Source organism: Muntiacus reevesi, chromosome 15 (assembly GCF_963930625.1).
Source record: "Muntiacus reevesi chromosome 15, mMunRee1.1, whole genome shotgun sequence".
NCBI classification, from domain to species: domain Eukaryota; kingdom Metazoa; phylum Chordata; class Mammalia; order Artiodactyla; family Cervidae; genus Muntiacus; species Muntiacus reevesi.
Window position 1 is genome coordinate 16,772,009 of NC_089263.1, and position 20,816 is coordinate 16,792,824.

At 40.8% G+C, this 20,816-nt stretch overlaps 1 long non-coding RNA gene across 2 annotated transcripts in view; it reads right to left on the reverse strand.

Moving 5' to 3' along the window:
• Positions 1 to 12,095: 12,095 nt before the first annotated feature.
• LOC136147537 (uncharacterized) overlaps positions 12,096 to 20,816 on the reverse strand; it is a 512,485-nt gene continuing 503,764 nt past the window's right edge. For both annotated transcript variants that reach the window (XR_010659211.1, XR_010659210.1), the window contains one exon: positions 12,096 to 12,170. This is a non-coding gene — a long non-coding RNA (uncharacterized lncRNA). The remainder of the gene's footprint in view (positions 12,171 to 20,816) is intronic.

The window sequence follows — 20,816 nt, forward strand, 5'->3', positions numbered from 1 at the left end:
GCTTATTATGTCCCTGGCATAGGTCTGTCTCTGCTTCCTTACTTAGCAATGATGAATGTGAACAGAAGGCAATTAAAATACCTTGATGCTGGGCCAGTGATTCTGATAGGCTGTTGAGTAGCATGTAGGGAGGGCAAAGTCCCCAAAGTAAATTTGGTCCGTGTTGATGTGAAGATTTTAAGGTCTGGGGGCTATAAAGTTACAGTTGTAGAGAAGAAACAATGGACTTGTGGGCAGAGAACTGGAAGTAACTCCTGATTTCACTAATTGATGACTCTGCTATCTTTGGCCAGTCATATACATTTTAGGGGCTTCCCTGGTGGCTCAGCAGTAGAGAACCCACCTGCCAATGCAGGAGATGCAGTTTCGATCCTTAGATCAAGAAGATCCCCTGGAGATGGAAATGGTAACCCACTCTGATATTCTTGCCTGGGAAATCCCATGGACAGTGGAGCCTGGCAGACTACAGTCCATGGGATCACAAAGACTCAGACATGACTTAGTGACTAAACGATAACATTTTAGGACCTCTATTTCTTGACAGAAACAAAAAATGAGCATAAGACTGTAACTTATATAGGGTTTCATGAATTAAATATGGTAATGACTGTTGATGAGCTTAATAAACTACAAAGCATGCTGCAACTATACAGTATTCTTTTAGGACCAGTCTGCCTAACTTGTTGACTAACTAGCCCAGTTGATGGCAATCCCAAGATTCTATGGTCAGAATCTCTTTTCCAAACCTCTAGTGCAGGGAAACAGGATTCTGGGACTATCAGAGAATATGCCAGAGATAAAATCATAATAACATTTCTGAAACTGGTTCATGTCATGGGTAAGAGCTGCCACAGGTCCTGTATGTAAATCCAAATAAGGGAGACCCGAGGGAGTTGAAAATGATGAACGAGGAATTGCCATGTGATCTAAGGTAGAAATCTGGGTACCACAGAGAAGCAAATGAGGTTTTATGTTTTCAAAATAGAATCACATGTGTATGCTTGACTCATTTGAGAGACAAGAGTTGGAAACTTTTTGTGGATTATTTCTACATTGTGGTGAAAAACTAAACTTTAACCAATATGGAGCTAGAAGGTGCAGATGGATATCTAAAGTTACATGAAGAACAGGGAAAGGAAGATCAGATAACAGCAAGTTTATTATCAAACACAGACCTTGGTGCTGTGTGGTTTCAGAAGAGTGTGGCCAAAGTCTGTTGTTTCAGGGTTGCTAAAATTTATCAGAGGACATGACAGGTATATAAATAATTACCATGTGAAACAAAACAAACAAACAAACAAACAAAGAAAAGCAAAGGCAAGAGAAAACAAGTTGGGTGAGAAGGTCACCTTTGGTGGGCTAGAGACTGATCAGAAAAGTATCCCTAAAAGAAACAGCATCTGAAATGAGCTGGAGTTGGACAGATGGACCTGAGATAGAGGAAATGGGACCTTAAGGAAGAAAGGTAAATTGGATAAGATATCAAAGTTGGAAATCTGGAAACAGCGCACAACCTGGCTACAGGAGAGAATAGCAAGACAATTGATGGGAAGGTTGCTTGGGAACTGAGGGTTGCAGATGACGTTAAAACATGGCCTGCCATTTGGCCCCTAATACTTAATGATCGGGGCTTCCCAGGTGGTGCTAGTGGTAAAGAACTCATCTGCCAATGCAGGAAAATGTAAGAGACATAGGTTCAATCCCTGGATCAGGAAGATCCCCTGGAGAAGGGTGTGTCCCCTTCACTGGGAGCACTGTCTTAGCCACTGGCCTGCCAGGGAAGTCTTTATTTTAATTGTTTTTAATACTCATTCCTTATGATAGTCAGCTTCCAAGATGGTATTCATGCCCTTGTATGAACTCTCCCATAATGTATCAGGGGTGATCTGTTTGATCAAAAGAATATGACAAAAGCAAAATATGTTATTTCAAGGCCAAGCTATAAAGATCTTGTGTCTTTTTCCTCTCTCTCTCTCTCTCTCTCTCTCTCTCTCTGTGAATGCTTGTTATCATTCACTTTAGATCAGCTGCTATGTTATGAGCTATGGAGAAGCCTAGGTCACCAAGAAGCAAGGACTCCAGCCAACATCAGTAACATGAGAGAGTTTAAGAGGAGACCCCCCAGGACAGGCAGGCATTCAGTGAGGCAGCCACCACCAGGTTCCTGACTGCAACTTCAGGAGAGACTCTGAGCCAGAACCATCCAGTTGGGCCATTCCTGGATTTCTCAGCCTTGCTAACTGTGACATAATAAATAATTGCTGCTTTAAGCTACTACCTTTGTGGGGAGTGATAATTTGTTACACAGAAATAGGTAACTAACACACTTCATCATTCAACACACATTTATTTATTAAGTGTCTACTAGTCTCAATAACTATGTAGTCAGTGGAGCAGTTATTACAACTCAAGGCCCCTTGCATTCAGGGGACAATATTTGACTTTATTTTGAGTTTTTTTGACAAAGCACATTTTCTAGTTTCCAGCTTTCCTGTTATTTCCAGCCCTCTCTCCTCCTGAAACATTTTCTTCCTCCATCCTAACACATTTCTGCTGGCCAAGTCCAAAGTACTCTTTGTTTAAATTTAATTTCTTCCTAGAGAGAAATTGCCACATACCTAGACTGGAATAAAACCCTTCAGAATAGCATTCTATAGCACATACTTTGTCAGATTCTCTTGTCTAATTGTCATCATTCTTACTAGTTTATGGGCTTCCCTGGTGGCTCAGATGATAAAGAATCTACCTGTAATACTGAAGAGCTGGGTTGATCCCTGGGTTGGAAAGATCCACTGGAGAAGGGAATGGCAACCCAGTCCAGTATTGATGCCTGGAGAATCCCATGGACAGAAGAGCCTGGCAGGGTACAGTCTATGGAGTCACAAAGAGCCAGACACGACTGAACAACTAACTTTGCTAGTTTATAAGCTCCATGACTTTGGCTGTCTTCTCCTCTGATGTATTTCTAGTATCCCCCATGGCATCTGGCACAAGATAGGCTATAGATAAATCTACATGTTAATATATATGATTTTAATACATATACACACACACACACATATATATATATATACACATTACCTATATATATTATATATACACCATGTGTGCTAAGTCGCTTCAGTCATGTCCAACTCTTTGTGACATTATGGAATGTAGCCCATCAGGCTCCTCTGTCCATGGGATTCTCCAGCAAGTATACTGGTCTGGGTTGCTATGCCCTCCTCCAGGGGACCTTTCCAACCCATGAATCAAACCTGTTTCTCTCATATCTCCTGCACTAGCAGGCAGGTTCTTTACCACTCGCACCATATGTACACTATATGTATTCAATTTATGGGTGAATAAATTAATAAACAAATATAAATTAAATTCAGCAAGCATGATGGGTATTTTACATAAGGTCACAAATTAACAGGAGTGATGTTCAGCTCGCACAATTCTTCGAGCTACCCTTGAGAAAAGAAGCTGTTTCTCACATGCATTTCTGTCCTTCCCATCCTTACTCATCCAAAGATGGCCACAGTGGACAGTTCTACCAGATAAGAGTCTAGTTTATTGCCCTCATGGTGATATGGACACAGACATTGTCAAGAATAGAACTTTCACCTATGAAGCAATGAAAAATAATTGGGAAACAAAATGTCCAACTTTAGTGGAAACATACTCAAGCCATAGATGTCACCTGGTTTTCATTTTTCTATTTTAAAGAGGAAAAAGAGTTTCACAAGAATGCAACTCTAGAAGAAATTTTCATAAACTCCAGATAGCTCTTGGTCCATGGTGGTGCTTCTCGAGTCTTCCAGGATCTCCACACAGAAACTGATGACTTTTCCCAGGGGGTCCTAGTTGACTGTACATGATCCAGAGGCTGTACTAGAGTTGATATTTCCACACCAAGATGCTCCTAACTGTTTGCCTTTTTTGCTTTAAGTCGTATGCTCCCTTAAGTACCAAAATAAGGGTGATATTTTTAAACTATTTGTCTAGGGGAAAAAAAAATCTCTGCCAATGCATTGGACATTTGATCTCGGTATTCAGGGGTTTCTAGAGTCTGTTGTGGTGGTAAATAAGCCCAGGACTCATTTGTACTATTAAGGCTTCACCGTGATGTGGAGACTGAGGTGACCTCCCCTTGTGTTTCCCTCCTGCTGCTGTGTGACTGATGTAGGGAAAAGGAGACAGGCCTGAAGTCTTAGCACACAGCTCAGCCCTGAGTTATGCTAATTACCATCCCAGAGCTGGTTAAGAGAAACATATTGTCAAGCTGGGGCTTTGAAAAAGAAAACAATGCCTATTTCGTTGCCCCCCCTCCTCGTTTTGCCTTAAGTAATTGGTCCATTTTTCTCTTGCAATCAGTGGGAAGATGGATTCCCCCACCCCTATTTGGAAAATAAACTGAAATCCATTTTTCGTTTGTGTCCATTAGAGTCAGCTCTTCACTAGTTGTGCCTATAAAGGGCATAGATAGTTGAAACATTACATTGGGAAAGTTTTTTCTTCTTTTTTCTCCTTCTTACAGCTTTTTGTAGAGGACTTGTTTCTTCCCCTTTTATTTCCCTTCAGAAATAAAGCAATGTTTAGAACCTTCCACATTTCAAGTAAAAGCCTTTCAAAATGAAAGGAAAAAATATTTCAAACCTCGACATTTAGAGTCCATATGTTCTCTATTCAGAGCAAACAATTAATGCAAAGCTGGCAACAGAGCTAGGGAGACAGACGTGCCCAGCTTCCAGGAGTGCTTGATGGAGTTCGGATGGCAGATCTAACATTTAAGGCCCTGAGTGTATCATTACCAGAAAGGTGACACGTGAACAGTAGCTAATAGTGGAAGGCACTTAGGTGTGCTCTCTGTCATTAAAGCAGGTCCAAAGCCACACGGTACACACAGATAAGTGTGTGTGATGTGCTAAGTCGCCTCAGTTGTGTCCATTTCTTTATGACCCCATGGACTGTAGCCCACCAGACTCCTCTGTCCATGGGATTTTCCAGGCATGAATACTGGAGTGGGTTGCCATTTCCTTCTCCATAGGATCTTCCCAAATCAGGAATTGAACCCGGGTCTCTTATGTCTCCTGCATTGGCAGGAGGGTTCTTTACCACTAGTGTTACCTGGGAAGTTACAGATAAGTAGGTAACATGCAAATTGTGAGTGTATATAAGCAGGCACTGGCTTAATCACTAAGATCGAGTGTTTTGATATCTTTTTTGAGGAACTCTTGATGCAACAGGCTAGATATTAATTTAATGTGACAGTAATGATATTCACTCTAATTCCAAACTAGCCTGTTCACTTTAACTAAAGTACCAAAAGACAGACTAAGCAATATAGTTGCAGAAAAATTAATCAAATTTTAAAATGTCCTGGAATCCTTGTGTGGCTGCTCCATCAAAAGTCTGTTAACATAAGGCACTGGGTGTCTTATGGGCAAGTTCATAACCAAAGAGAAGAGAAACCAAAGATAACATCTCCAGGCAAGAATACTGGAGTGGGTAGCCATGCCCTCCTCCAGGGGATCTTCCCAACCCAGGGGTTGAACCCAAGTCTCCTGCGTTGCAGGCAGATCCTTTACCATCAGACCACCAGGGAAGCTCAACATATTCTTTACCATAAAGTAAATAACAGAGCTTACTATGTTTCAGGCATTGCCTGAGGGGCTGAGGATACAGTCATTAGTTCATGCCAGTCTGAATCCACCATGTAGAGTATAGGGACATGCAAATATTCTGTAATGTGTTAAGGAGTCTGGTTTAAGGAAGCATGAAGCAGAAGGTTAATCCACTTGGAGGTAGAGTCAGGGGAGTGAGGGAGGGTTAGAGTGGACAGCCTTGAGAATGAGCAGAAGTAGCCAAGGAAATAATGGGGAGAAAAAGACTCTTCCCTCTGACAGAGTCTATCTCTTTTATTACCCCAGATCATCCATAATGACCATTCTTCATCCTTCATATGACAAGGAATCCATCACAGGCATAGACTGAGAACTTTGTTTTCCACAGGGCACTGTGAGTTTCTGCTAACTATCCCTACATCTGTGAGGCAGAAAAGTGGGGAATTGGGTTTGTTGCTTCTCAATTATGGGGCAAAATGCCTCACTACATCATCTATAGGGTAAAGTCATATAAGTGGGGAACCAGTTAACACAAGGATACTCACAACTAAGCTTCCCAGATGGTGCTAGTGTAAGGAAACCACCAGTCAATGCAGGAGACGTAAGAGACATGGGTTCAATCTCTGGGTCAGGAAGATCCCCTGGAGGAAGGCATGGCAACCCACTCCAGTATTCTTGTCTGGAGAATCCAATGGACAGAGGAGTCTGGCGGGATGCAGTCCATGGGATCTCAAAGAGTCAGACACGACTAAAGTGACTTAGAATGCACACATGCACTCACAGCTAAAGCATCCTTGATTGGTCCAAAGCATCCTTGATTGGTCCATTGTGAACCCTGAGGTTGCTGCAGTGGGGAGATGAAGCATTGCTCACAGCATTGCTCCTAAGAAGACCAGCCTTTGATTTTTAATAATCCTACACTCCACCCCGCCCCCCGCCTCCTTCATGGACACAACTCATGATCCTGTTTCAGTAGTTCTTCTCTAAGCATCTGGGGCTTCCACTTTGCTCTGTTTCCTCTCTCTTCCCTTCACCTTCAGACTCTGGTCTCACAATTAGGCTCTTCACCTTCAGATTAAACAATGCCCTCTTGGAACTTCCCTGGCAGTCCAGTGGTTGACTCCATACTCCCAAAGCAGGACTGTAGTTTTGATCCCTGGTCGGGGAACTAAGATCCCATATGCTTTGCAGTAAGACCAAAACAAATTTAAAAAGAAACAAAGAAAAAACAATGCCTTCTTAACATCTCACAGTTCTATATTGCCTTTGTTGCTTACTCACTAAACCATGTCCAACTCTTTGTGGTCCCAGGAGCCTACCAGACTCCTCTGTTCATGCAATTTCCCAAGGAAGAATACTGAAGTGGCTTGCCATTTCCTTCTCCAGGGGATCTTCCCAACATAGGGACTGAACCCATGTCTCCTGCATCAGCAGGTGGATTGTTTACCACAGAGACAGCCAGCAGGGAAGCCACCACAGTTCTATATGTTAGGGGACAAAAACACAGTTCATATGCCAAAATCAAGATGTCAATAGGTTGCGTTTCTTACTGGAATGTCTGGGGATGAATCCACTTCCTAACTCATTCAGTTTGTCAGTCATATTCAGTTTCACGTAGGCATAGGACTAAGGTCCACATATTGTTAATGATGGTTGGCCAAGAGTAATTCTCAGCCTTTAGAAATTGCCTGGTCCCCTGGTTGATGGTCCCCTTCATCTTCTAAGCCAGCAATGGCCACTAAAATCTTCCTCATTCTTCAAATCTCTCTGATATCACTCTCTTTTTTTTTTTTTCCTGTCTCTCTTCTGCTTCATCCCCATCCTTCTTCTCTTGGAGCCAAAGAAGTTCCTCAACTCACAAAGGCCCAGGTGACTATATTGAACCCACCCATGTTATCCAGAATAATCTCTGGATTATAGAAATCTGAATGCTATCTGCAGATGTCTCTTTTGCCATATATATATAAAGTTAGTTGCTCAGTCATGTCTGACTCTGTGCAACCCCACGGACTGTAGCCCACCAGGCTCCTCTGGGCATGGAATTCTCTAGGCAAGAATACTAGAGTGGGTAGCCATTCCCTTCTCTAGGGGATCTTTCTGACCCAGGGACTGAACCTGGGTCTCCTGCAATGCAGGCAGATTCTTTACCATCTGAGCCACCAGGGAAGCCCTACTTGTTTTTAAAAAATATTTATTTACTATTTTTCTGTGCCAGGTCTTGTTGTGGCATGCGAGATCTCTCTCTCTTTCTCTCCCCTTAGTTGTAGCATGCAGAATCTTTAGTTGCAGCATGTGGGATCTAGTTCCCTGACCAGGGATAGAATCCAGGCCCCCTGTGCTGGGAATGCAGACATTCAGCCACTAGACTACCTGGGATGTCACCTAAAGTAGCCTGTTTATAAAGGATTAGAATATAGTTATCTTTAAGGGACATTATTATATCCAGTTCATACCTCAATGGTGGGAAGTCAGACAACTAGAACATCTCAATCTCTGTATCCTGGTGGAATTTCTAAGAAAGAGGCTCAAAATATATAAGACATCTTCTCTAGTAATATTTCAAGTTTGCAAATGCTTTCCCACATCTTGAGGAAGAGAGAGAGAGATGCAGCCAGCCTACAGCCTGGCACAGAGTCAGTCCTCAGAATACATTAATTTTCTCCTCCCATTCTTGCATTTGACATTCAAGAGAGAACATCATGGAATGACTGGAATTTTAAATCTGATCCTACAAGCTGCACTCACAAATCAGCCTCGAGATTATTACAGTTTGGAGCAGATGGAAGTCTCTAAGAAATTTAAGCTGAGCATATGATTCTGTCCATTCAATTACCCAATTGTGGGGCTGAGAGTAACCTTTTTATTCCCTTTGAGTTCTGGAAACCTATATATTGGCCACCTATTGAATAAAGGGATGCGTGTAGTGAAGTGATGGTCTGAGAAGGCAAGGGAGGCCCAAGTTAAGTGGCTTCTTGGCAAATAAAACACTGTGCCCCTTTGTTCCTTAGAAATCAGATTAGCTGGGGGTAAGGAAGTGTTTCGTACCCTTCCCCCACTCTCATCCCCAATATACACATGGCAAGCTTATAAAAGGGAAGCCACCTGGTGGCTCAGGTGTATAGAATCCGCCTGCCAATGCTGGAGACACAGGCTCAATCCCTGGGTCGGGAAGATTCCCTGGATAAGAGAATGACTACCCATTCCAATATTCTTGCCTGGTGAATTCCATGGACAGAGGAACCTGGCAGGCTATAATCCAGGGCATCACAAAGAGTCAGACAAGACTGAGGGACTAAACAACAATAGCAAAGCTTATAAAAGCACCCTTTTTTGCTCCTCTGTTTTTTGAAAGTTAATAACTCCAGTCCTATTTTTAAAAAACAGAACAAAGACCACACACGCAACATTTTTTCTGATGAGTTACACAGTGACCACCTTTTCTACAGAAGGACCTTCCCATAAATCCTACTGCCTAGGCTTCACATATTGTTACCCAGTTTTAGGTACAGGGTTTACCTCCCTCTTCGTCATCTAGACCAGAGCCCAGCACACAACATCTGTTAGATGAATTTCAGATGAATGAGAGAGTGGGCGTGGATTATCGCCGAGGTTTAACACATGCATGATCGTAGCCACAAAGATGCACTGTAAGATTGTAAAGGATAATTATTTCCATCTCATTTATACTTTAAACAGCTTGGGTGAAGCCACCATCAGGCACATGTGTGACCATTGTCTCCCTTTTTCATTGACTGATATCATTCTTGATGCTCTTTGCTACTAAACCAGGTGCAAACTCATTCTCAGAACAACCTTCAAAACCACTCTCTAAGCAAACTAAATTGGCAAATGCAATAAAACCTAACTGGCAACTCTTACCAGTATTACATCTAAGGCAATCACAAGTATGGTGAATGCTTGTCAAAATAAATGAATAAACTGTCACAGTTTAAAAGAGCCTGAAAAGACATGACTACAAATATGATGTGGTGTCTTGAATGGGATCCTGGAACAGAAAAAGGACATAGGTATGAAAAATAGGGAACTCTAAATAAACCATTGTTATTTTGTCGCTAATTCACTGGGTTGCCATTTCCTTCTCCAGGGGATCTTCCTGACCAAGAGATGGAACCTGTATCTCCTGTGCTGCAGGCAGGTTCTTTACCACTGAACCACCCAAATAAAGCATAGATTTCAGTTAATGATTATGTATCATTATTGGTTTATTAATCATAACAAATATACCATACTAAAATAAGATGTTAATATAACAGAACCTGCTTTGGGCATATGGGAATTACTATCTTCACAATAATTCTTTAAGTCTAAAACTGTTCTAAAATTAAGCTTTCATTAAAAATATTGAAAAGAAAAATTTCTGAAGAAAATGAGTCAGTATAAATCTAGAAGCCTTAATTCAGTTCTGTGACATGAAATAAAAGACTGAGCTTTTAAACAAATGGCTTTCACTTTGGTAATCAACTGTAAGTAGTTTCTGAACTTTCTTCTAAACCTAGCTGAAATTGATATGATATACTACTATGGGTGAAATTGATAAAGAATGAGAATCTACTGCAAAACACAGGGAACTCTGCTCAGTACTCTGTGGTGACCTAAATGGGAAGGAAATCTAAAAAGGAATGGAGATACATATATATATATATATATATATATATATATATGTTATATATACATAATTGGTTCACTTTGCTTCACAGCACAAACTAACACAATATTGTAAAAACATCTATACTTCAATAAGAAGAGGTAAAACAGTTTAAAAAATATTTCTGAAAAGATATTGAAATTTAATTAAACTGTCCTGTTGCATTTTTCATTATATGTGAACTGATAATTAATCAATGGCTACTATTGTAACAGATAAAAAGTGGAAATTTATCATATACATTTTCACTCAGTTACTCTTTGTCCAAGGATTCTAGATCATCCATGACATACATGCCACATGTCCCTATATTGACGAATCTTGTCATTTAATTGAGTTACAAATATTCACTTAGGCTAAGCCAATTGAATTTTTTTGTAAATCCAGAAAGAAATCGACAGATTCAAACCACCAAGACACAAAATGTTTACGGAAGCTATCAACTTAATTTTTTAAAAGGAGGTAAAACTGCAAAACAAAATCCATTTGATTTTACAAAGTTCAAAGTGTGGCATCTGTATTTATTGAGAAAGACACATTTAAGAAAGGCATAGGAAGAGGATATCACCTCATTCATTAACCACACCACACATAATGCTCCTGTCTTTCCTTATGTGGTCAGCATCTTTATCTGAACATGGAGATTTTCCACTCTGCCTTTCAAATGGCCCAGGAGATCAACTGCACACAGGCTTATGGGAGGTGTCTTTATAAGGAAGCGCTGTAAATTTTGGTGAAGGGCCAACACTTTGAAAAAAGCCTGTTCTTGCATTAGTCAGGGTCTTCCTGGAAATGCCTGAAAGCTCAAGAGCAAAGTGGTCCCCTTCAGTTCCTGACATACAAGAAGCTTGGATGGTTCACAAAAGATTTTGATAAGCATCTGGCCATCTGGGTTCAGGTCCAAATCGGACATCTGAAGTTCCTGAGGTGCATCCATGCATGTTTATTATATTGTAAACAAATGCAGATGAAAAGCACATACGAAATTGTTGTAAGAAAATGTCTTGGCATCTATTGTTCATCATTAATAAATAAATAAGCAATTCCTTTCTGTGACACATGTGGGCTCTCCATTTGGTCAATCCACCAAGCTCAAGCTAGGAATTTAAAGTGATCCTGTTCTTCCTCTTTTGGAAAGAAAAGGTGAAGCAAGACTCACAGGCCAGATACGCATCCTTGTGCACGGAGGCTTGTGACAACCAGAGCTGAAGGTGATTCTCCATCTGAAACAGAGCAGGACCCTGTGGTCCTTGCCCCAGTGTCCTCTGCCTGCATTTTGTCTGTGGAAAAGCTTTAGCCAAAGAATAAGTTTAATCAGAGAAGTGAGAAAATGCAGAAACCAAGGAAAGCAGTCAAAGGACACCAAGTAAAAAAAATGTAGTCACTTAGCAAAGTAAAGGACCTTCTCAGCGACTTTAGATAATATTCTGAGCCGTATCCTCTAGCTGTCTTAGAGATAATGAAACCCTCACCAGGTGGAAGAAGTTAACCACATGATGACCAGACTTTAACCTTGATATAAGCTGCCACAATTCTCAGAACTGGCCTCGAGAAATGGGAACAAACTGACCCTGGAACTGAAGACTAACTGTACTTAAAATCATCCTGATGACACTCAGCAGCCCACCAACAACCAATTTCAAGATGACTATCAGAGCTGACTGTGTTGATTCTGCATGTCGTCCCCTCCTTCTGTCTAAAAGCTCTTGCCCACTGACAGTCAGTGAGGAGTGGGGGAGTCAGCCTTTGGCTAGGCATCTGTCCTCCCCACCTCCCTCCCAGTTGCCAGCATCCAAAATAAAGCAAGTTTCCTTTCCACCAACCTGGCTTCTTTATTGGCTTTGAGAGGTGAGCAGCCTGGCCCCACTTTCAGTTACAGCTCCTTCTCAGTGTATCTACAAGAAAAGGTATGCAGGGGATTGAACTTGAGTTTCACCTTCTCTTTCTCCTATGGAAGAGTACTGTCCTGCCTCATTAACACCAGTAAATCATAGCCACAAGTCCTTTCCCCGAGGTCCAGAAATTAGCTATTTACATCCGGGGAGACAACTATAGTATTTTGTCAGCAATCATAACAGAATGCTAAGCAGGGACTTGGGGTTCCCCTAGACAAATAGGACAGGGAAAGGAGTTGGCCTCTAGCCTACAAATATATAAATAAACAACACTTCATGGAGCTAAGAGTCTTCCTCCGGAGCTAATCAGTTACTTACTGAAAAGTGATTGCCATTGTCACCAGAAAGAAAATGGAGAACTTTTCTCCCCCTTTCCTTCACATATGAACCATATTTGACATCTGTGATCTCCTGTGTTTTAATTTTTATAGACTCCCTGCTGCTGGCAGAAATGTTAATCTCAGAAAAAGGAATCCTCATCCTTCTTATTCCAGCAGCACTTACGAATAGTAATAAAACATCTGAATTTACAGCCACTCCTATGTTTTTATTCCATGGCCCGGCATCCACAGTCTTGATTTTGACCTTGAGGGTCCACAGTGCAGTCTGGAATAGGGAAGGAAAGGGAGTGGGTGAGAAATAGCAAGGAGGTAGAGGAGAAAAAGATGAGGAGATCATCTCTGTGTGTGTTTCCATTAAGAAAAGAGATCATTTGTTGAGCAAGGAACACCAAAACCAGAAAGTCATCTGCTTGTATATCTGGGTGAGGCTCTGCGAGGAGTATAAGAAATGAATCAAATAGCATCAGTATCTTCCAGGAATTCACAGATTAATGGAAGGAAAATATATGCAAACTGATTATCTCAACTCGCTTCTGTGAGTGCTATGAGATGCCAGAGAAAGGTCTTAGCTCTTCCTGAAGGACTTCAGGGTAGGTTTTCTGACAGAGATACCTGACCCAGATATGGCAAGGTGTCCAGGGATTAAAGGTGTGGGAAAGACCAGCAGGAACAAAGAAAGATAGAGGAAGCCACACAGCGGTGTTTATCAAGGCATAAAGAACCGGGTGAAAGGGTGAGAGGGGGATGAATTACGCCCACTGGCACAGAATCAAATTTTGTTCTAGAAACAAATTACCAGAAATGATTGCATCCGAATGATCTGTTTTGTGGCTCTGGGGAGAGGAGATTGGAGGGAGGCAAAGCCTAAGGCCAGAATGAAGCAGAAATTTGTGTAGGTCTACTCATTGGGAAATTAGGCAGCTTTCTAGTTTGTGATGTTAAGGGTGCTACTCACTTTCTGGTCTAGGCTTAATATTGATATTTCCATCTCTAGAATTTCCCACTGACATATATATGCTACCGTGTGTAAAACCGTTAGCTGGTGGAAGCTACTGTAGGTCACAGGGAGCTCAGCTCCATGCTCTGTGATGACTTAGAGGGGAGGGACGGGGGGTGGGAGAGAGGCTCAAGAGGAAGGGTATATATATACATATAGCTGATTTACATTGTTGTCCAAGAAAAACTAACACAACATGTAAAGCAATTATGCTCCAATAATAGGGTAAATAAAATTACTTCAAAAAAATAAAAAAGAGAGAAAGAAAGAAAGAGAAAGGGGTCAAATGAAAACAATATTCAAAAACATAGCGACCTTTTGACATACATTTCATAATACATCCAAATGCTCTTCACCTGTTGTCTCCTGACATGGCCACTACTATCTGTATTGTACATGTGAGGACAGTAAGAACCGGTCTTTCTAAATGATTTATCTTTGCTCTTTCTCCTTCAAGAAAGCAATTGCTAGAGTCTCAAAATGTAAAATGAAATCCTGATTTTTTTTCCCCTAAATCCATTTTCCATAACATAAAGTGCCAACTTTCAACGGCCAATTTTTCACCTCTTTCATATTTTTCCCCTAGAACTAGTTCCAACCACCTCCCTTTGAGCATTTTTTGCTCTTTGCATATTTTCATAGTAATAATTATAATAATGACCATTTCCATAACAATAGCAGCTACTACTTATTCAGTGATGGAAATTGCAAGACCCAGTTAAGACATTTTAAAATACACTAATGTAATTCTCACTACAACCCAGTGGCAGGCAATATTATATGTATCTTAAAGATGAATAAATAAGCTCAGAGAGGCCAAGTAACTTGCCCTGGGTTCACAGCTTGAAAGAGACAGAGCTGCCACGGGAATATAGGTCTGCCTGACTCAAAACCACTATCCCATTTTCCCTTATCTTAGGCAGGGAGGATGGAGGCAAACTTGTCCCTGGCTAGAGGTTGCTCTGAAGGGTCAGCAAATTAATAATCCCCCCATCTTGGGTGCTGGCTTCGTAGTCCAACACCCAAGTGTGAAATCTCACCAGGGGTGGCTGTGTCCCTGTTCCCACAGCATCAACAGGGCCTTGCTTTTCAAATGCATTGACTCAGCTAGCCTGGCACCGACAGTGGGAATGAGAGAGGGGTCACTGTGCCAGCTGTGGGGCTGGCTCATCTCTGTCACTGGCTGCAACTGGTCGATTTGATGAGGAGCAGATGAAGGCTGGTGGGGGCATGTTTATTCCAGATCACCTGTTTATTCTCACTCCAGCAGGAGAGAGAGAAAGGGGGGCTGTGGATGGGGGTGTAGCTGGGGATGGGGAGAGTGCAGACAGGGAGTTAGATGAGAGGTAGAGTTAACTAGACAGTCTGCATCAAAAGGAGGAGAAAAACAGATATCGCATATTAACACATAAAGGTGGAATCTAGAAACATGGTAGAGATGATCTTACTTGTAAAGCAGAAATAGAGACCCAGACCTAGAGAACAAGTGTATGGATACCGAGATGGAAAGGGGTGGGGGTTGGGGTGGGAGGAACTGGGAGGTGGGGACCGACGTGCATAGACTACTGCATATAAGATAACTAGGAGAACCTCCTGGACAGCACAGGAGACTCTACTCGGGGCTCTGTGGAGACTTACAGGAGAGAGACGTCCAAAAATGGGGATCTGTGTGTATGCGTGACTGGTTTACTTTGCCGTCCAGTAGAAACTCATACAGTATTATAAAACCGTTATACTCCAGTAAAAAATGATTTTTGAAAAAGGAGACCACCAGGTGACTTTCCTGATGTTGGACCTGCCGTTTATCCAATCTTCACTTTGGGCCCCAAATGTTACCTTCCAGTGTGGTAGCTTATTTCCACGCTGTCTCTACTGGCATCACCTCCCAACATTTGAGAAGTCCTTTTTATTCTTTTAATCACGGGGAAAGGAACCATCACAGACTGTCAGAACTGGACACAATTCAGTCCAATTCAGTGAATTGAAAAAACCTTTTTTCTCTTCTCTTCTCTTCTCTTTTCCTTCCTTCCTTCCTAGTTTCTCCCCTTTAGTGGACAGGTATGGAAACAGAAGTTAACAGGAATTAATCCATTAGCAATAGAGTGAGGAGTAAAATACAAATCCCTTGCTTCATGCTCCTTAACACGGTGAACAGTCACCCAGTTCGCTATCCTCCTAGTTGTGTCAACATCAATTTTTCACCATATCCCACTGAATTTTGAATGTGCAGCTCATGCTGGTGACAGACATGATAGAGACAATACGAGCAGTCTTCTTTGAAGCCATCGTTTCAATCTGCAGCTCAGGAAGGGTGGCAGTTTTGCCCAGAGGATCTGGAGTCTTTATCCTACAGAACCATCAGTACTCCTGCCTGAACTGTTGCTATTTTACAGCCTATATTAATACTCTTGGGGAATATCCGGTTGCCTGGAAACAGAAACTCATCACTGAATTCATTAATATTTATCCAGTATGCTTTTATGAGATTTATTATATAAATTTTCTCCTTTGATCCTAATTAACAGGTAAATAGCATCAAATGAAATATTCTCAAGGATGTATGGAGCTTAGTCTAAATTTGCAATTTTCTCTTTGCCTTGCCAACTTCCCTGTGATGCAGTTGATGATTTTGCTGTATTTGTATTCTCACTAAGAATCCAGATGACATCAGATTTCTTTATTGAGAAAGAAAAGAGGTTCAGGTAAATATTCCTTAGTTTCAGGTGAAGATGAGGGCTAAAATCCCCTATTTAAAGAGACAGTTAACACATAATGTATGTCTGTAGGAGACTTGAGATTCTGTCTAGAGATGAAGCTTCATCGTACGATTTTGAATTAAACTCATGAACACAACACACGTGTTTCTAAATGGGCAGTTAAAGAAAAAGACAAATCTGGAGAAAGCTAGTAGGTAGAGAAGTACTAATAATTCTTAGACAACTGCTTTTGAGTTATACTATTGAAGTTCTTTGTTCACCTTAGCTAAAACTCACTCTTCAGATGATATGTGCTGAATTATATCCTTAGAAATATAAATTGCAGTCTTCACCCCCAAATACCTATGAATGTTTTATTTAGAGTCTTTCCAGAAGTAGTCAAGATGAGGTCACTAGGGTGGGACCCAATCTAATATGACTGGTGTCCTTAGGCACAAAGGGGGAGATGCATAGAGATTCAGAATCGGGGACAAATACCAGATGAAGAGGAAATGTTGCAAGTGATACCTTTACAGGCCAAGGACAGCCAAGGATTGCTGACAACACCAGAAGCTAAAAGAGAAGCATGTCTTCTATGTCTGTGTGTGCTCAGTTCGTGTCTCTTCCCGAACTCATGGACTATAGCCCACAAGACTCCTCTGTCCATGGAGTTCTCCAGGCAAGAATACTGGAGTGGGTTGCCATTGCCCTCTCCAGAGGATCTTCCCAACCCAGGGATCAAACCCAAGTCCCTTGCATCTCCTGCATTGGCAGGTGGGTTCTTTACCACTCAGCCACCTGGGAAGCCCTAAAGTGAGACACAGAACAGATTCTCCCCTACAGCTTTTAGAGAGAGCATGGCCCTGCTGGCATTCTGATTTCAGACTTGCAGCCTCTAGAACGGTGAAAGAATAAACTTCTGGGTTCTTTTTCAGCTACCCAGTTATGGTAACCTATTACAGTAGCCCCAGAAAAGTGTGATAGTGTTAGTAGTTCAGTCATGTCTGACTCCTTGCGACCCCATGGGCTGTAGCCCACCAGTCTCATCTAACCACAGAATTCTCCAGGCAAGAATACTGTAGTAGCCCCAGAAAACCAATATATGAAAAGCCAGATATAAAATCACACTTCAAATGGTTTCAATATTTGCTCTATCCATAAAAACTGAAATTACTAAACTCTTTAAAAGAGAGCTAATTACAGCATCTGTGTCCAAACTTTCTGGTTCAAACTCACAAAGTAGAAGTGCTACCACTTCTCAACAAACTCTTTCCAGTAAATCTAATCAACAGAAACTATTCTAAATCTATATACTGAAAGGCATATTGAGGAGGATTTAGTGTTTGCAAATATAAAATCAATTAGAAAGTTGAAAAGAAACAAAAAAGTATTTGGCTAAGATATATCCTGTATTTGCTTTTTTTTACTGCTTTATTTAACATTTTTGGTTGGAAAAACAGACATTTATTCATTAATTCACTCCTTTAATCTGTAGTCTGTTAATAAATCATTTTGCATGAGTATATGATGTTGCATAAATGTTTTCTTCTTCTAATCTATTCTCTCAGCTGATGCTTTCACAAATCAGATATAGTCACATTTGACAGGTGCCCACAGCATCAAAATAGAAACTCAAGAGACATTATGTCAGTTATAAAATAGTCCACTTATTTGGCTAATATATTTCTATTATCGTCACATTACATGGAGTACATCAGTATCCTGAAAGAAAATACTCTCCAGGTAAAATTAGAAAGACCTCATGACTTATAGTTCATCCTAGTTACTGAACTTGAAATTTAATCTGTCAAGTATAGTTTATCAACTTTCCTTAAATACCTGCATTTAAAGGCATGTCTTCCTTTATTGGGCTTCACTTAATTGTGCTTAACAGATATCATGTTTTTGTTGTTGTTGTTGTTTTACAGATTGAAGGCTTGCAGCAACCCAGCATAGAGGAAGTCTATTGGTATTGTTTTTACAACAGCATCTGATAATTTTGTGTCTTTGTGTCACATGTTGATAATTCTTGCAACATTTCAAACATTTTTATAATTATTATATTTATAATAATGATGCGTTATCAGTAACCTTTGTGATCTTTGATGTTACTATTGCCAGGCTACAGTCCATGGAATCATAAGCTCAGACAAGACTCAGTGACTGAGCACAACTTGCATATACACTGGGAAATCAGAAAATGCGTGCAACTCTCCTTGGTGCAAGATTCACTTATTGCTGTTCAGTTCACTTCAGTTGCTCAGTCATCTCCTAGTTATTGCGACCCCATGGACTGCAGCACGCCAGGCCTCCCTGTCCATCACCAAATCCCGGAGTTTACTCAAACTCATGTGATTGAGTCAGTGATGCCATCCAACCATCTCATCCTCTGTCATCCCCTTCTCCTCCCACCTTCAATCTTTCCCAGCATCAGGGTCTTTTCCAATGAGTCAGTTTTTCACATCAGGTGGCCAAATATTGGAGTTTCAACTTCAACATCAGTCATTCCAATGAATATTCAGGACTGATTTCCTTTAGGATGGACTGGTTAATCTCCTTGCAGTCCAAGGGACTCTCAAGAGTCTTCTCCAATACCACAGTTCAAAAGCATCAATTTTTCAGCATTCAGCTTTCTTTATAGTCCAACTCTCACATCTATACATGACTACTAGAAAAACCATAGCCTTTGCCTTTGTTGGCAAAGCAATGTCTCAGCTTTTTAATATGCTGTCTAGATTGGTCGTAACTTTTCTTCCAAGGAGTAAACGTCTTTTAATTTCCAATCACCATCTGCAGTGATTTTGGAGCCCCCCCAAAATAAAGTCAGCCACTGTTTCCACTGTTTCCCCATCTATTTGCCATGAAGTGATGGGACCAGATGCCTTAGTTTTCTGAATGTTGAGCTTTCAGCCAACTTTTTCACTCTCCTCTTTCACTTTCATCAAGAGGCTCTTTAGTTCTTCTTCACTTTCTGTCATAAGGGTGGTACCATCTGCATATCTGAGGTTATTGATATTTCTCCCAGCAATCTTGATTCCAGATTGTGCTTCTTCCAACCCAACGTTTCTCATGAAGTCCTCTGCATATAAGTTAAATAAGCAGGGTGACAATATACAGCCTTGACGTACTTTTCCTATTTGGAACCAGTCTGTTGCTCTGTGTCCAGTTCTAACTGTTGCTTCCTGACCCGCAAACAGATTTCTCAAGAGGTAGGTCAGGTGGTCTGGTATTCCCATGTCTTTTAGAATTTTCCATAGTTTGTGGTGATCCACACAGTCAAAGGCTTTAGCATAGTCAATAAAGCAGAAGTAAATATTTTTCTGAAACTCTCTTGCTTTTTTGATGATCGGTGGATGTTGTCAATTTGATCTCTGGTTCCTCTGCCTTTTCTAAAACCAGCTTGAACATCTGGAAGATCACAGTTCACGTATTGTTGAAGCCTGGCTTTGAGAATTTTGAGCATTACTTTACTAGTGTGTGAGATGAGTGCAATTGTGCAGTAGTTTGAGCATTCTTTGGCATTGGCTTTCTTTGGAATTGTAATGAAAACTGTCCTTTTCCAGTCCTGTGGCCACTGCTGCGTTTTCCAAATTTGCAGGCATATTGCTGTGGTCTGGACCAAATCTGCAATATTTCTGAGTTGTGCCTGTACTGTTATTGACCTTGGAGATGTAACACTGCATGTGTTAAGACAGAGATCTGAATTCTTGTTTCACAATAAGCTGAAACCTTATAAAAATAGGTTCTACAAATTGTTGGGCAAAATTTTCCAAATTAGAAAGTTAAGAAACTTTAAAAAAATAACTTACTTTGTAAAAAATTAGACAAAATTCACATTTCAGATGGTTAAGGTAAGAAAGTTTTGTCACCAGCATAAAACAATAATAGAAATATAAGTAGAAAATTATGTTATTAATAAAATTGCTGGTAATTCATCAGGAAGAGGAGATAATCATAGATTTATTCAGTGCTACTCAAGTCCTTTTCAGCAAAGAGCCACAAATGAAATAATTAATTTGTCAGGTTTTAAGGACAGCATCTAAAGCAATTGCCATAAGTGCAGAATTTCTTTCAAATCTTATTAGTTTAAATATTAATAAAAGTACATTCTTGGATGATTTGCCCATTTTATTATTTAAAAAATATCAACTGTGATTTCTTACCGTGGAGCAGCAAAAATAATTATTGAGCACAGTGTGTGAGTGGATATTGCTAGTGTTACTCCTACCTGAGTCTCCTCACTTCTGTAGGAAGTGAAAAAAGTATAGTTCACATCCTAGTCCTCTGCAGTAATCAGGACTAAATGAATATCGTCTAGTAGATTATGAGCAGAAGTGATGTGTATCACTCCTGGTTCAGGTAATAAAATTCCCCAAATAACCTTCCAGCCATTTCTTCTCCTGGAGGTGAGTGTGGAAGTGATGTGTTCACACCACAAGGTCATGTGATCAAAGCAGATTGGATTACTAAGCCATTGAGCAAGAGTCAGTCAAATAGGTCTGAGGAGAACCCAGTGTAGAGCAGACTCTGGGCATATAAACAATAAACTCTATAATAATTCACTGGGATCTTGGGTTTACTTACCATCATAGCCTATGCCCAGCCTAATGAG